The 16,014-nt window shown below is 42.2% G+C and overlaps 1 protein-coding gene across 1 annotated transcript in view; it reads left to right on the forward strand.

The window, feature by feature from the left end:
- Positions 1–750: 750 nt before the first annotated feature.
- LOC139464894 (5-hydroxytryptamine receptor-like) overlaps positions 751–16,014 on the forward strand; it is a 132,829-nt gene continuing 117,565 nt past the window's right edge. Inside the window, exon 1 of the mRNA XM_071246473.1 lies at positions 751–956. The gene's annotated coding sequence lies outside the window, so the exon portion shown is untranslated. The remainder of the gene's footprint in view (positions 957–16,014) is intronic.

The raw sequence follows: 16,014 nt of genomic DNA on the forward strand, positions 1-16,014 counted from the left end.
TTCCCCGATAAAATCTGCAACAACATTATAGGGAGTGACATTGTGGTTGATTTCCTTGACATGTTACCAACTCGGACAATCAGGCGTATTGTGTATGTGCAGTCACGCGTAATGACATCACTGTCTATTGTGATATAAATTTCAATCTGTTTATATTATCGCAAAGGAAATTGTAACTGCATGTATGAAACTTTGTGATCACGCTACGAGGTGTGTTTATCTGATTGAAATAATTGTCGTCTGCTCATAGATCGCGGTATAGTCGTCTGCTCGTCTATCAATGGACTGTCGTCTGCTCGTGTATCGGGGGATGTGATTTATGATTGATTGGAAGAGAGAGGTGATGTTTCAAGCCAGATTGCTACAGGTTGTGAACGGAAGCCTGCAGCACGTGGACTCTGGTGAATCCAGAAGTCGCCAGTCTCGCCCTCAAGCTGCCTCGTCGGTTGACTATGATTCTCGATTTTCCGGCAAATATTCCTGGCAGCAAGCTCGTGATTTAAGTCCCAATAAAAAACAGTTAATCCAAGCTCACCTGGCTCTGCAGTAAGTGGCGTTGGTTGAGATTATCATGCTGTCATAGAGGAGAGATAACACCGATTGCTGCAGAGCCTGATCGATACCATGAGGAAGCAGCTCTACATATATACCGTTACTGTCGGTTGGCCCTTGTGCTCAGCTGCGGACTGGTGCTGGTCTTTGATTGGCTGCTAGAAATCACGTGATAACATGCATGCCCACAAAATCCTGGTTCACATACTTGTCTATTAGTCTGTTGGTGTATTTCGGATAAGGTACTAACTGTTTGTGAGAAGTGATCAATCAAGCTATGAGTGAGAAGTCAAGGTATCACTGTATCACTCCGCTGTATGGGAGGAATGACGAATGAGGATACACCAAAGAGAGGGAATTGGAATTAAAACGAACTAGGAACATGTTGGAATTCGTTGTCCAAGGTAAGAAACTTGTCTAAATGTATTGATAATGTTGACGTGTTGCTATTTTGACGTCCATGGAACGTTCTCTTGATCAATAGTCGATATTTATATTCCAGCTCCTGGTGCAACATCTTGATTTAAAAATACATGCAGCATCTTTTTCTTTTCGGCGATGGCATTTTGGATTTTGCTGTTTTGTTTAATTCGAAAAATTGTTTCGTTTGGATGTTAAAACCTACAGTTTGAGTTTTTATTTTGTATATGTACACGTGAGAACAAACCTTTTCATTTAAACACACTCCGTTCGTTGTCGGTTAATAAGAGTTCATAGTCTCAAATCTGTATTTATGTACGTGAATACAACGGTCTTAACAGTTATCAAGCAGAATAGTTCGTCACGTAAATGAGATATAGATTCCAAAGAATGATAAAAGCAAAAGCAACACAATAGAAACTGACAAAAACAAAACTTGTCCATTTGTAAATTATTATTATGATTATTTTTATTTCTTTTGTGAATGGATAATAACATGAAATGAACAAGCTGCACACATTATATTTTATATATACGTTTGTATATTACCTTTCGTTGATTCATGTTTGAAAATTGTTTATAATAAACATAACTGGAAATAAACAGATTGTTATAATTGTATTACGAACTAACCAATATACATGTTTTGGCGAGCAGGGCTATATTGTAGTGCGTATATAACCAGACATATCACGAAACGCAGTTGTTTACTTATATCGATGCATTTTGTCTCAAGACAAACACATAAAAAAAGGACCCCAAAAAACCAACAACCTCAAAATATTGTTTTGAAATCAACACCTGTTGTCATCACTGATTTTTAGTGATCCATGTATATAATTCCCATCACCATTTTGCCTTTTACGCCCGTGAGGATCTGTTTTTGTAGATACTCGAGATTGTTTATGCTCTGGCGTTGACTATATTGTTAAAGTAGCTATATAATCATATAGAAAGTCGTGTCATCACTGATTTTCAGTGATCCATTCATATAAGTCTCATAACCATTTTGACTTTTACCCTAAACGGACTCTGTGTCGAGGCTGCTTATAATCTAGCGTTGACGTCTGTAAAATACCAAAAATAGTAATTATACCTTTATTATCTTAAGTTCAATGTCTTTCTGTTCTTTCTTGATTATTAACACAATCAGTACTTAGCTTATCTTGACCTGAGTGTCACATTGTTCCGGAGACGCTTTGTTTTGTACAAACCCTTCTGATTTCTTCAGAAGAGGGTGAAACTTCGTTACCTAGTTTCCGTATCAACTATAAGTTATTTGATTTAGCCGTTGTTATAAAAAAACAGATGCTTTTTCAGCGAAGTTATGGATATGAACCGCGAGCGTACGTTAGACAACACGACGGCAAGGATAGGTTTCCCCGTCCAGCGCTATATGTCACAGAAACCGTCAACATACTTCGAGCATCTGAATGTTGTGAAATGTCGACCTATTGTCACGGCTGTTCATGTGCAGAGGATTCCTTAACACAGAATGCCATTGAACTTCAGACTTTACACCAGTCGTCCTGTAACTCATGTACTAAGCCGTCCAGACATTCCTCAAGCAATAACGACTGATTGTCATATAAAGTAATGGATAATTACCTCGAGCAAATACTTTGGCATACAACTCCTGACAGCTATTGGGAAAACTATTGATATTAAAATCAGAGATGCGGTATTATAACTTGTTACACATATATTATGGACGTAGTTTCGTAACATTATGCCATTAACGCTACTAAGGTTATCATTACCGGACGTTGATCCGAAGCGATGACATTTCTAAGTTATCTGCATAACAGGACGTAGTGTACAATACCGCACATACTGTACACGCTGTACAATACCGCTCAAACTGTACACGCTGTACAATACCGCTCATACTGTACACGCTGTACAATACCGCTCATACTGTACACGCTGTACAATACCGCACATACTGTACACGCTGTACAATACCGCACATACTGTACACGCTGTACAATACCGCTCATACTGTACACGCTGAACAATACCGCAAATACTGTACACGCTGTACAATACCGCACATACTGTACTCGCTGTACAATACCGCACATACTGTACACGCTGTACAATACCGCACCTACTGTACACGCTGTTCAATACCGCACATACTGTACACGCTGTACAATACCGCTAATACTGTACACGCTGTACAATACCGCACATACTGTACACGCTGTACAATACCGCACATACTGTACACGCTGTACAATACCGCACATACTGTACACGCTGTACAATACCGCACATACTGTCCACGCTATACAATACCGCACATACTGTACACGCTGTACAATACCGCACATACTGTACACGCTGTACAATACCGCACATACTGTACACGCTGTACAATACCGCACATACTGTACACGCTATACAATACCGCACATAATGTACTCGCTGTACAATACCGCACATACTGTACACGCTGTACAATACCGCACATACTGTACACGCTGTACAATACCGCACATACTGTACACGCTGTACAATACCGCACATACTGTACACACTGTACAATACAGCACATACTGTACATGCTGTACAATACCGCTCATACTGTACACGCTGTACAATACCGCACATACTGTACACGCTATACAATACCGCACATATTGTACAAAACCATCCACAGTCGTCACAAAACACAAATCTATGCTGTGCATATGTCCCTTTCGTAACACAAATCTATGGTGTACACATGTTCACACTCATTGCGGAAAAGTGATCATTATATATTGATTGTAAATATACATTACATATCCATGTCAATATCATGTCTATTTCAGGGGTTAATTACCTCTCGGTGGTTATGGCATGGTATTCCCATGTCCATTGCGTTCGCCCGGCTGTGTGCTGTAATACATGCGGATGAAAAGAGCCGTTCTTGTAACATTGCTTTGTTTGCATCAGTAACGAAGACCAGCTATAGAGACCTTTCTTCTGTCTGTTGCAGAGAGCTTTTACAATCGATTCCCTCGTACATAAGAAGTGTAGTAGCTAAGTGTGACGCTGAGGTATCAGAGTTGCGTCCCTTTGTCATGCCAGGATCCACGGACCCCATATTCACCCTGATTATGATCCTTGCTTTGCTCGCTGCTCTCAAAGAATAATTGTCTACGATTGCCACGTTGTGCGATGTGTTGTTCGAAGCGCCGTTAAACACAAGCAGCTGTCTCCTTTTCGGTTGAACGGGTTGATGATGATAGACTTTGTCTTTAATCGACATCATTTGCATTTACAACTGACATAATCTGGTTACTTGTGCTCAGCAGGTCCGCTTGGAGGCAGTGTACAGTGACTGAGTGGAGCATGCATGGCTAACTGCGGCATGGTATCTCAGTGGTGATATAAAACCGGCATTAGACCAGTACAAGCAACCACACACACACACATACTCTCTCTCTCTCTCTCTCTCACACACACACACACACACACACTTTCTCTCTCTCTCTCACAAACACACACACACACACCCTCTCTCTCTCTCTTCCTCTCTCTCACCCACACACACACATACACACACTCTCTCTCACACACAGACTCACACACATACTCTCTCTCTCTCTCTCACACACACACACACACACACTCTCTCTCTTACACACATACGCACGTCTTCATTATAATCTTGAACGCGACGTTAGACCCATCTTAACCTCCGCTAAGTCACCCAAGCCAGTGTATTAAAGCTGTTTCATCCCCATTAAAGCAACAACAAAAACGAGAAATGTGACACCACCAGATACAGCTAACACTTAAGGCCTTCAACGGAAATTTATTTTGGATTTTAACAGATTTCACAACATTTGCTTTTGTGGTGTCTTCCAATTTTAGTTCTACTGCCGTAAACGATTAACCTTTCTTTCTTCATCTGGCCATTAAGATCGTTATGTCTCAGAGTGAGTGGTAGGGAACTATCTTGGATATTGGTGAAGACGGATTTATATCTTGTCGTATCCGGTGTTGAATATGTTTTCTGCCTGTTTCCTCGTCACGTTTTCTATTGTAACCCCGCTCGGCTCAACTGAATGTCGCAATAAGCCATTTAATACAAATGGAACATTCGTATTATTCTTCGAAGAGAACTATGTTATAATTGTTCTGACGTCAGCACAGTTTATAGAAGAAGAAAAAGAATGCAAAACAATAAAAAACAGAACATCAAATTAACTAGTAATCAGAGGTATTCCCGCGTTCTAAAATTGTGTGATTTACAGTTAGACGTATAGCTGATATTAGTCTTGCATATTCCAACACGTTAGGTCCAATATTTGTATCTACCCATCTGAGGTTAGGAAGACGTTTCGCGCCATGCGGTACCCCAAACTGCATGTCGTTCCCCCACTCCCTTGACTCATGTCGTTCCCCCATTCCTCAGATTCATGTCGTTACCCTGACTCGTGTGTCGTTATCCTCACCCATGTCGTTTCCTTCACTCCCAAGTCGTTACCCTCACCCATGTCGTTTCCTTCACTTCCATTGTCGTTACCCGCACCCACATGTCGTTACCCTCACCCCTTGTCGCGATCGTTACCTTCACCCCTTGTCGTTACCCTCATCCCATGCCATTACCCTCACCCCCATGTCGTTACCCTCACCCCCATGTCGTTACCCTCATCCCATGCCATTACCCTCACCCCATGTCGTTACCCTCACCCCCATGTCGTTACCCTCACTCCCATGTCGTTACCCTCACTCCCATGCCATTACCCTCACCCCATGCCATTACCCTCACCCCCATGTCGTTACCCTCACCCCCATGTCGTTACCCTCACTCCCATGCCATTACCCTCACCCCCATGTCGTTACCCTCATCCCCATGTCATTACCCTCACCCCCATGTCGTTACCCTCACTCCCATGTCGTTACCCTCACTCCCATGTCATTACCCTCACCCCCATGTCGTTACCCTCATCCCCATTTCGTTACCCTCACCCCCATGTCATTACCCTCACTCTCATGTCGTTACCCTCACTGTCACGTCGTTACCCCCATCCACATGGCAACCTCTCCCAGCACCACCTTCCCCAAATGGTGACTTTCCGTCGACTGAATCAAAGTAAACGCCTCATTTCCATTCCGTCTGAGGCCGACCCCGCTTTGAGAGCGCTATCAGGGTTACCTGCGTTATCAAGGCTATCTACATTAACAGCGATACATTCGTTATCAAAACAGCGTGCTGTCCGAACCTACTTCAAAGAAATCAAAGTAGGGAGACAGGCAATTCTTTTGCAGCTGGAATAATTACTGTTATAATTATTGGTAAAGGGTAAACGAGGAGCAAAACACATAAAATATATAATTGACGTTGGTTGATAGTACACCAAACGAATATTCATGAAACCATTATGTGTACATGAAAGGGACTGATGTGTATCTTGTATGAAAATATTTCTGCCATCCGAGCATCGTTATGAATTTCTCATTAACAATATCTGCTCAATGGGAGCCGTGTTATGGTTCATGAATACCACTAAATGGGACTCATCGTCCCTTACAACCCCTAAAGGGTAGAAAACCATTTAGCAGATTAGATAGGCTCTCGGGTCTCTGTTTTATCCAAATCCAAGTTCTTGAAACAGAATACACGCTCGAACAAGACTTGCATGTGTTAAGAGCGGTTTTAGACCGCCTCCGTGGTCTAGTGGAAGAGCGTCCGGGGTTTGATCCCCGGTCGCGTCATATCAAAAGACGTTAAAAGATGGTACTTGTTGCTACCCTGTCTGGCGCTCGGCATAAAGGGGCTAAAACAAGGACTGGTCGGCTCAGAGTCAGTATACTGTGTCTGAGTGGGGTATTCATGTTACACTGCAGCATGGTATCTCAGTGGGCTAGCACTATAAATCGGCATCAGTCCGGACTAGTACAAGCAGCCACACACACACACACACAGGTGCATGCACGTCGCTATATAAGTGCAATAATCTTGGACGCGACGTTAAACCCCATTTCACCTCACCTAAGAGCGGTTTTATTTCGACTGTCCTACCCAACGGCTTGGAGAAGTCCTTAGAAAAGTTCTTATTTGTACAGCAACAGTGTGGATCATTGTTAATGATAATGAGGGGACAATTCGTTGTTCGGATTGTCTGGTTCAGACATGACTGTTTAAGGTCGCCGTTGTTTAGCAGGGGTATTGCTGTATGTGGCTGGCGTCGTCCGGATTGTCTGGTTCAGACATGATTGTTTACAGGTCGCCGTTGTTTAGCAGGGGTTTTGCTGTATGTGGCTTGCGTTGTTCGGATTGTCTGGTTCAGACATGATTGTTTACAGGTCACCGTTGTTTAGCAGGGCTATTGCTGTATGTGGCTTGCGTTGTCCGGATTGTCTGGTTCAGACATGACTGTTTACAGGTCACCGTTGTTTAGCAGGGATATTGCTGTATGTGGCTTGCGTTGTCCGGATTGTCTGGTTCAGAAATGACTGTTTACAGGTCGCCGTTGTTTAGCAGGGCTATTGCTGTATGTGGCTTGCGTTGTTCGGATTGTCTGGTTCAGACATTATTATTTACAGGTCGACGTTGTTTAGCAGGGGTATTGCCGTATGTGGCTTGCGTTGTCCGGATTGTCTGGTTCAGACATGACTGTTTACAGGTCAGTTTAGACTAACATTTAGTCTCTGAAATCTTATATGACACAATATCCTTCTTGACTCTAAATATAAAAAAGATTCCCTATGCTGATTAGAGCTAGCTTGAGCTGGCTAGACTTGCTTTTGTATGCATTTCTAGATTATTATTTTTTCATAAAATAAATATATTCCACGGTCATGGTGCAGGACTAGTCGCCGTTGTTTAGCAGGGGTATTGCTGTATGTGGCTTGCGTTGTTCGGATTGTCTGGTTCAGACATGACTGTTTACAGGCCGCCATTGTTTACCAGGAGTATTGTTGTATGTGGCTTGCGTTGTCCTGATTGTCTGGTTCAGACATGATTGTTTACAGGTCGACGTTGTTTAGCAGGGGTATTGCTGTATGTGGCTTGCATTGTCCGGATTGTCTGGTTCCGACATGATTGTTTACAGGTCACCGCTGTTTAGCAGGGGTATTGCTGTATGTGGCTTGCGTTGCCCGGATTGTCTGGTTCAGACATGATTGTTTACAGGTCGCCGTTGTTTAGCAGGGGTATTGCTGTATGTGGCTTGCGTTGTCCGGATAGTTTGGTTCAGACATGACTGTTTACAGGTCGCCATTGTTTAGCAGGGGTATTGCTGTATGTGGCTTTTGGCAACAAATACGCGCTTATATTTACATGAAAATGTACGAGGGCGGGTGTTACCGAAGGAGCAGGACACGTGTACCCTTTTCACGGACACCTGGTGCCATCACTGTTTTTGTACTAAGTCATGATACTATAGTTGCAATTCTGCCACCCACGTGGGGAGTCCGAGTTTGGACCTGATATGACCCCAGCAACCGATGCTTTCAATATGAGGCGACTAAATTGGTCGATTAGTTTGGCTCGGTGACTTTATCTATTGCACATTTTCTTTGTCCAACAGCGTGGGACGTTGTTCATAATATCAGTCACTGGTTTGTCTGGTTCAGATACTCAATATTGCTGAGTGCGGCGTTCAGCAAAAACAATCAAACAAACACACCCACATTTAACACAACCACGTAGTCAGGGAAAGGGCGTCAGTGTGATTGGTGACTGTTATGTTTGGATAAAGCGGAGCTGGATATAACGAACAGTATGTCGCGGTGGGGAGGATCTGGGTGTGGGTCAGAGTCAGGGTAGAGGTCGAGGTCGAGGTCAAGGCCAGGGTCGGGATCGGGATCGGGGTCAGGGTCAGGGTCAGGGTCAGGGTCTGGGCCTGGTCGATATCATGGTTCTGTATGGATGTTGACGGTACGGCGTTGAGGTCTCTGAGTCCACCTAGCCGCCTACACCTAGCCGCCTACGTCCACCTAGCCGCCTACGTGTTATATCACACTGTGTAAATGATACGGACAGACACATCAATACTACGTTAGACGAATTATTATTATTACAAGTCACGTTATAAGACTCCCGATCGAGCAATTCTTCTCTCCTTACATGGAACCAGGAGCTCCAAATTCTTAGTTATGTAATGAAAACGTCTTACATTCCAATTTTACCAAAACAGAAATTTTAACAACATTGGAATGTATTAAATGACATGATCCACCATAAACTCATGATAAATGGAACACAATAAATTTATAAAGAGCTACACAGGTATAAATAGGAGGCCTGGCACGTGTTGGCCTGATAGTGTGCTGAGTGGATGTAGGAACCGTTGTATAACAGTACACTCAACACCTGCTGCCTCAACATGGTTAGAACTGTGACACATCCGTGTATCATAAATAGAAAACATCCGCGTTGTATAACCACACACATTCGAAAATGCGCATATCAAACTGTTCACGTCGCCAACCGCTATAGAAGCTGACCTAAAAAGGCACAGCATGTTAAGTACACGTGTGGGATATTTTCAACAGCGTATAACAGATGTTTTACATTAAAATTCCCCTAACAATTTCGAATTAGAAACGTGATATGTATATGCATAAGTGTATTAGGCGTTGGTGATTAAGCTTGTTATCTTTGTATCAAAATAGACGCTTACAAAGAATGTGCGGCTTGAATTTTATACCTCGTAATTCCATTAGACTCGGGGTGCAAATTCCTTACATCACACCGGAGAATATTGTCAATATTATGGTGTCTCATGTTGCAGAGGGGGCACGGGTGGCCCAGTCGTCTAAGGCGCCGCGATTCGCTGTGCAGAGTTGCGTCCCTTTGGGCACGCCAGAAACCTATGATTGTGGGTTCGAATCCCGGTTCGCCCCGATTATGTTTCTAGGTTTGTCAGCACCATACCCGTGCTCGTGGGTTTCACCGAAGTGGTAAACGTCTGTGACCTGCATCACCTCGGGCTTTCCTCCCACATTAAGCTGACACGCCGTGATATAACTGGAATACTGTTAAAAGCGGCGTTAAACCAAACTCACTCACTCACTCACTCACTCACTCATGTTGCAGATTAGCCTTAACTACACAGAACTGAGTGAAACATACTTATCATTCTATATAAATGTAACTTTGGATTTACCGAGCGTGTACATACATATAGTCATATAATAAAATAAAATACTATATATATTAATACGTCTGTCGAGTCATCATAACACCACATTTTGTATAATCATCATGAATGTATGTGCAATCAGAGTGATAAACGTCTAAGACACTTTGGGCTTTCCACCAACATCAAGCTGACACATAGTGTGTCTCCCATACCCTGAAGAATATATTTTTAAAGTTCAACTCTAGACTGATTTGGCAAGTATAGATTACCTCAGCTGTAGGAGCTTAAGGATTGTTCGGGGCTCTTTTTTGGATTTTGAATTTTTATATTTTGTAGATATCTATCTTTAAATAAGACAACTTTATTTCGGGGACTAAATGTCAGTCTAGCTTCTAGCTGACACGTCTGCTATAACTGAAATATTGTTTAAAGCGGCGTTAAACCAAACGCTGCCATAGTTATTATACTCCGACACATCAGGAATAGGGACCCCAAGGCTGATGGTATCAAACAAACAGTGAACTCGGAAAATAACGAAATTCGATATTGCTGAAAGTCGGCTTTGGCAAACACAATCTTATTACGAGATGTTGTCACTGGACACGTAAATGTTCAGTTACGGATCTGACGAAATCATGTTTAAACTGGTCCTGTCTGTGTTAATACCCACATGGTTATGTCGTGTTATCAATCAAATATTTTTGAGGTGTAATGACATGGGGTTTAACGTCGCAGTCAGGATTACTGAACGTATGTGATGAGGGAGAGAGAGAGGAGAGTGTGTGTGTGTGTGTGTGTGTGTGTGTGTGTGTGTGTGTGTGTGTGTGTTTGCGTGTGTGTGTGTGTGTTTGTGTTGTGTTTTTCTACCTCCCCTCCTACTGGCCGGATCATTTGAATTTTGGATATGAGGAACGGCTTTCGCAGGTGCCCCGGCACACACACACACACACACACACACACACACACACACACACACACACACACACACACACACACACACACACACACACACACACACGAACACACACGAACACACACACTCTCTCTCTCACGTATCCATTTATTGCTATTGTGTTTTAGATTTGTGACAGTAAATTTGCAGAAGAACTTCTCAGAGATATTTTTACATTACTAAGGGTTTTTGGATGATTTAAATTTCAGTCGGTTACTGAACTGTTGACTGAATATTCCCGTTATCCACCACACATAGCAGAGCTTGTGCCTCAGCTGAAGCCACATCCATTACGCCGTCACGTTTCTGATTTGTACTTATGCACTTCACAATCATGTACCATTTGGATATACCGTAAAACAACACATTGTTCAAAGCGATGCACTCCCTCCCTCACTGAACATTATCTGCACTTGTCTTTAGCTCGCTCTCCATCCTCATCAATAACGAACCTCGTTTCCTTTATCAATTTGTAGTAATACACATAGCGTCTTTACTGCCGCCACGCCGTGATGCTTTTTATTCAATTCAAAAGCAATATGCCATGATCATAGCTGACAAGTTTAGTAATACGATACTTACACGGAGTCCCAGGGTAATTCACAAACCGGTTCACAAGTTTTACGTAAGGTTATTTGTGTCCAAAGCAATTTATCAACGTTAGTTTTGATAGTTAGGTGTACGGAAAGCTTTGGACTTTGCAGGTCAGAATAATTCGACCAATGAGCTACGGATGGCCTCATTGAACTTCTATATCTCATTACGGTTTGGTAGATCCCATCCCGTAACACAATAACATTTGCTGGCGGTCATTAGAACGGACTGTTTCCCAGGAGGTGTCGCGTTGAATTACACGGAATTCCACACAACCAGAAGCCAACACAACAAATTAGGTATATAACCCGAACCTTAACCTTCCGTCGGGAGATATTGAGTTGTACTCCACGGAGCTCCCACAACCAGAAGTCGACACAACACTTTGGACATATAACCTGAAGTTAGGAGGTATTGAGCTGTACTCCACGGAGCTCCCACAACCAGAAGTCGACACAACACTTTGGACATATAACCTGAGGTTAGGAGGTATGGATCTGTACTCCACGGAGCTCCCACAACCAGAAGTCGACACAACACTTTGGACATATTACCTGAAGTCAGGAGGTATTGAGTTGTACTCCACGGAGCTCCCACAACCAGAAGTCGACACAACACTTTGGACATATTACCTGAAGTCAGGAGGTATTGAGCTGTACTCCACGGAGCTCCCACAACCAGAAGTCGACACAACACTTTGGACATATTACCTGAAGTCAGGAGGTATTGAGCTGTACTCCACAGAGTCCCCACAACCAGAAGCCGACACGACACATTGGACATATAACCCGAAGTCAGGAGGTATGGATCTGTACTCCCCGGAGTTCGCACAACCAGAAGTCGACACAACACTTTGGACATATAACCTGAAGTCAGGAGGTATTGAGTTGTACTCCACGGAGTTCCCACAACCAGAAGTCGACACAACACTCTGGACATATAACATGAAGTCAGGAAGTATGGATCTGTACTCTACGGAATCCCCACAACCTGAAGTTGACACAACACTTTGGACATATAACCCGAACCTTAACCTAAAGTCAGAATGTATGAATCTATTCTCCACGCATTCCCCCCAACCTGAACTAACACAATACTCTGGACATACCACACGAACCATGACCTTATGTCAGAAGGTATGTAGCTGTACTCCACGGAATCGCCACAATCGGAACCAACACATCACATCAGTCATCTATTTATACCGAGGGAAATTAGTTTCATGAATTTATTGGTTACGGTAATATTGCTTGTCGAGAGAACAGAATCATCAACGAAGCTCAAAACAAGTCATGCATTCATTTTCATTGCTTTCTTGGACATAGATACATTAAAAGACGTGCGATATGTATCGAAACAATGGGCACTAGTGATGCGGATGTGATGCCACTTACATGAACACTGATTATATTCATACATAAAATATGTCCCTTTAAAATACGAACACGCATGATATCATAGAAAGCTTTTAAAAATACCGACGTCGGACCATGTAAGTAATTAAACAGATCCCACTTTCAAGATTCAATATTGAAAAAAATAGACCCACTCTCTTAGACCGTAAGAGCTCATTGAATTATAGCTCACTTCCTTAACTATACTTATTGGTTCAACACCTCTCAAACCACTGGCGTTAGGATTTCAGCCGATGTCGAAAGCACTTTGAAAGTGTTTGAACTGTTTGAAAGATAAATGACTTGAAAGCTGACTTATACAAATCTTATTCCCAAAGCGACGTAATGTAAAGTACCGAAATATATAATCGCCAAAATAATTTTGCTTTTAACGGCTTGCGGTACTGACATGTACAACCAAAGCAATGGTTTACTTTGAGTTGAGATGAAGAATGTGGATGACTACCATTCATCTCCATCACATAACCCCGTACATTAACCTTGCCGTGAGTAAATCAGTACATAGCAGGCTTAAATGTCACTGCCGGTACAGGATTCCTGTTTCTCAGACCTTCCAATTATTGCTGAAAATCTTGAAAGTTTTGCGAGCAGAAAAAGTACTGCGAAAACTGCGAGAGACACATATTCGCAATAGTTTCATGACGCAGTTATTTGTGCACGGCAACAACAAGCCAAAAAACGTACCTCGGTGAACGGGCAGGTGTAAAACGTAATTCGATTGCAACGCGTACTGCGTCAAAGGTAGAGATTTATGATTTTGAACGCTTTTCTTAATTCGTGTACATATAATTCCGTTTTAGACGTTCCTCTTTTGATTTCTTAAGTTTGTTTGAATAGAATTTCGAGATTGCGTTTAAGCAAATGACGTAACTAGTTTTACAAAAGGGATTTACTATCTAATTGTAGAGAATTGATCCATTACCTCGACATTTATGAATCATAAGACAAAGCTTTTGAAAACGTCACTTGCATGTTCTGTTTGGATAGCGTATATTTCTTTCCATCTGTCAATGGGGAATATAAATCCATCAGGGAGTAATTCGGTTGTTTAACACAGCGTCAGTTTTCCGATGATAATACATGGCATGAGTTTACGTGACCGGAATTATACGTTCACATGTAGCTGCTATCGACCACTAGTCTACCATATGATTATGGGGTCACTCAAATGTCCTTGACATTCATCGCTGACAATAGCCAACTATCAAAGACACCAGGCAACGGCTGAGCTGTCTCTCGAATGAGTTTAATTCCGCCATTCAAGGGGATGAAGCTCCACAGATGCTCTTGAAACCACTGAAACAAAATCATGTTCCGGGCTCAAGGCTCGTTATGTTCCTGTCCCAAACATGCATAGATATCGTAGCTGAATTCATACCATAAAAGGGCTTTATCAGTTTTTATGCCTGAAAGAGCTGCATCTGAGAATTTTTTTAAAAATCATTTATTACACAGCAGATGTACCCCGTAAAGATGGACCCAACACCAGATACAGTAAATGAGGACATTGTTACATTTTGTCCAGTGCATGTACCTAGACCAGACATATATTAGACCTAGTCGTCAATAAGGACATTGTTGGATATTGTCCTAGAGATGTACATATACCAGACCCAGTTGTCAACGCGGACATTGTTGATTGTTGTCCTAGAGATGCACAATCACCAGACCCATTCTTCAATAAGAACATTGATCGATGTGGTCCTAGAGATATACATATACTAGAGACAATCGAAAAGACGGACATGGATAGATGTTGTCCTTGAGATATCATTCACCACACTCATTCGTCATTGTGGACATTGTTGATTATTGTTCTGGAGATGTTCAAACAAAAGATCCACCTGGTAGTCAATGTAATTGCAAAACAAGGCCTTCTGATTTCCCAACAGAAGACCAGCAAGAACTGGCCCTCAAAACAACGAGACCTTGAAACAACCAACATTTAAATAAATGTTCATATATTTACAATTTCTTTTGTGCACAGTAATACCTGGTCGTTCCGGTGTCGATATGACAAGACATGAACAAAACTAGTCTGTCTTACAGACCCTGATACATTTATATCAACTACAGCCCATGCAAGTCTATAATATTTGGCAAGTCTTGATTACTGCAGTATCTGAAAATGAAGAGAATCACTGGGCTCCCTTTTTATTAGATTTCTATTAAGATAACTGAACAACTGTTTTTTTCTGTATGATATGTTCATTTCAGAGACTATATGTTAGTCTAGTACAAAACAAACTGGCCAATAAAACTATTTCCCATTGAATCGACATGCAAGTTGCGTGTCTAATGCTGATGCCGCAATAATCGTCTTGTCGATGATATGACTTGACATACGAAAGAAATGCTTGTAAGCGTATCGTGAGAAACGGTATATTGTCATGTACTAGCGATGGCTAATGAACTCAAGCCGCTCTGGCTGTGTCGAGCAGTAGCAGTGTGAGAGCTAGCTTTCTAATCAACTTATCCTTCATCAACTACCCTCCTCCCTCTCCCGCACATCACTCCGCATCACCAACTCGTGCCATGTCGGTTTATGAGCATTGGCATTATCCTGGTTCGCTGACGTCCAAGCAGGACGTTGTGTGGCAACACAACCCGTGCACTTTATTGCCATTGATGATAATTGTATATTACATAATTAACTATGAATGATACAAGAAGGCTACTGTCAATTAACACGATTTCAAATACCACAACATCCTCAGATTAAAGTTTTTTATGACTTTTACTACTTATCACAGATAGTCAAGAGAAAAAAAGAAAAAAAGAAAACACTACAGTGTTGAATACATGCTGATGAAGTTGCCTCCAGATAGAAAGGGGTGAATTACAGCCAGTTCTAATTTCAGGTTTTGACTTGTGATCTCCTCTCCAGGGAATATACTTCATTCCAGATGAGGTGAGGTGAGGAGAAATGGGGTTTAACGTCGCGTCCAAGATTATTGCACTTATATAGCGACGTGCATGCACGTGTGTGTGG

The sequence above is a fragment of the Haliotis cracherodii genome, unplaced genomic scaffold (assembly GCF_022045235.1).
Source record: "Haliotis cracherodii isolate W230 unplaced genomic scaffold, xgHalCrac1.p SCAF_17, whole genome shotgun sequence".
NCBI classification, from domain to species: domain Eukaryota; kingdom Metazoa; phylum Mollusca; class Gastropoda; order Lepetellida; family Haliotidae; genus Haliotis; species Haliotis cracherodii.